This window comes from Schistocerca americana, unplaced genomic scaffold, assembly GCF_021461395.2.
Source record: "Schistocerca americana isolate TAMUIC-IGC-003095 unplaced genomic scaffold, iqSchAmer2.1 HiC_scaffold_682, whole genome shotgun sequence".
Classification (NCBI taxonomy): Eukaryota; Metazoa; Arthropoda; class Insecta; order Orthoptera; family Acrididae; genus Schistocerca; species Schistocerca americana.
In genome coordinates this window covers 2,501-5,000 of record NW_025726437.1, presented here as the reverse complement: position 1 = coordinate 5,000, position 2,500 = coordinate 2,501, and positions in this window count along the sequence as shown.

The window sequence follows — 2,500 nt, the reverse complement described above, 5'->3', positions numbered from 1 at the left end:
CTTAACCTAACCTATGTTGCGCCTTAACCTAACCTATGTTGCGCCGTAACCTAACCTATGTTGCGCCTTAACCTAACCTATGTTGCGCCTTAACCTAACCCTATGTTGCGCTTAACCTAACCTATGTTGCGCCTTAACCTAACCTATGTTGCGCCTTAACCTAACCTATGTTGCGCCTTAACCTAACCTATGTTGCGCCTTAACCTAACCTATGTTGCGCCTTAACCTAACCTATGTTGCGCCTTAACCTAACCTATGTTGCGCCGTAACCTAACCTATGTTGCGCCTTAACCTAACCTATGTTGCGCCTTAACCTAACCTATGTTGCGCCGTAACCTAACCTATGTTGCGCCTTAACCTAACCTATGTTCGCCTTAACCTAACCTATGTTGCGCCTTAACCTAACCTATGTTGCGCCTTAACCTAACCTATGTTGCGCCTTAACCTAACCTATGTTGCGCTTAACCCAACACACGTTGGGCCTTAACCCAACACACGTTGGGCCTTAACCCAACACACGTTGGGCCTTAACCCAACACACGTTGGGCCTTAACCCAACACACGTTGGGCCTTAACCCAACACACGTTGGGCCTTAACCCAACACACGTTGGGCCTTAACCCAACACACGTTGGGCCTTAACCCAACACACGTTGGGCCTTAACCCAACACACGTTGGGCCTTAACCCAACACACGTTGGGCCTTAACCCAACACACGTTGGGCCTTAACCCAACACACGTTGGGCCTTAACCCAACACACGTTGGCCTTAACCCAACACACGTTGGGCCTTAACCCAACACACACGTTGGGCCTTAACCCAACACACGTTGGGCCTTAACCCAACACACGTTGGGCCTTAACCCAACACACGTTGGCCTTAACCCAACACACGTTGGGCCTTAACCTGCTCTGTAATTGTCATACGACGCGTTAAATTAGTGTAGTGTTGCCTAACTGCAACCCCCGCAATATAGTTTGCTACTCGCACTGCCCGGTCCCCCAGAGTATCGCTTCATGTTAAACACCTTGCAGCTATACACTGTAATGCGGATGGCGGCAGGACGTACATGCTCAATGCCCTTCGCAGTTGTTCATTGGCATTCGCATGGCGAAGCACAGCCTACGTTGTGGTACGGCTTGTGGCAACTGTCCGCTGATGTTGTACGTCCAAATCACACACTGTACCGCACATTGGTCCTCATGTACTGAATGATACATCGTGGTACATGTGTGACCGTACCACGACTGCGCCAACAACGGCGAACCATACGGTCCAAATATTGTGCACTCAGCTACGTGTCGTCTCCCTATAAGAGCTGGATTGCAGTATGGTATGCCGTGGATGGCGATCAGCATGAGCCGTCTGTTGATGTAGTGGCGCGTGTTGTCAGACGTAGTCGTCTCTTCTCACACACCGTGATAGCATGGTGCACTGCGTTCCACATCTGCGACATGCGACAGAGGCCGGTTGACAGTCGTTCGCGCAATGGACATCGCATACGTACGGGGGCCACCTTCCACGTGTTCGCGAAGCGTGCACATGTTGTTGCGTGTATGTGGGCAGACATAGTGTGTCGTGGACACCTGACACAGGCATGCAACAATCGTTGAATTTGCAAATGGCGATGGACGTCTACGTTTGCTGGTGACGTTACGCAAATGAAGAACTGGTAAACCGTTGTGGTGCGGTTGTTCTCGCTAGAGGTGAATCAGTGATGGCGACGATCGGTTGAGCTACCAACCGGTTTGTTTCAGCGATACCCACCATGCCCACGAACGTGAATGGCATGTGGGGTGTGAAGCGATACGCGGCGGTGGCTGGGTGGGACCGTCCCCCGGCCGGTGAGGGGGGGCCTTCCGGCGTGCCTGGCCGCGCGGTGCGTGGGCGCACGCGCTACAGCCGGCTGGTGGGGGCGGCCAGTGGCAGGCGCGCCGGCCGACGGAGGCGGCAGGCGGCGCAGCTGCGCGCCGGCGCACCCTGCACGCGGCGCCGTGCGGCCAAAGTAGGTCCTCGCGGGCCCGGTGCGAAGCGCGGTGGACATCTGCAGTGTGCTGGTCCGATTGAGGACTGTGTGCGCTGAGGATGCGCCGCCGCCCGGCGCTCGGCGCCGCGACGCCGTCTGCTGCTCGGTCGCCTCTGCGGTTCTCGCAGGTGGATTGTATCGCAGCTGTGCGGACGTGTTGGCGCGTGCGCTGTGCTGGGAGAGTTCGCTTCGGCACCCAAGTGGGGCTTTTGTCCTTCTGTGGCGCTGGCGTTGGAGCTGCCGGCCACCGTAGGTGGCGCGTGTTGTCTCCCGCCGGCAATGCCACGACAGCACGCTCCGGGCCTCTGTCGGCAGCGGCAAGCTCAGTTGGGAGCACGGGTGGTCGCACCTAAAGCGTCTACTCGCCAAACTCCGGGCGATTGCGCCTCTCTCGAACCCGACCAAGTACTTAGGACGGCGCTGCGCGCCGCCGGGACCTGAGAGGGTTTCGAGGTGTATTGTGCAGGGGAGCTC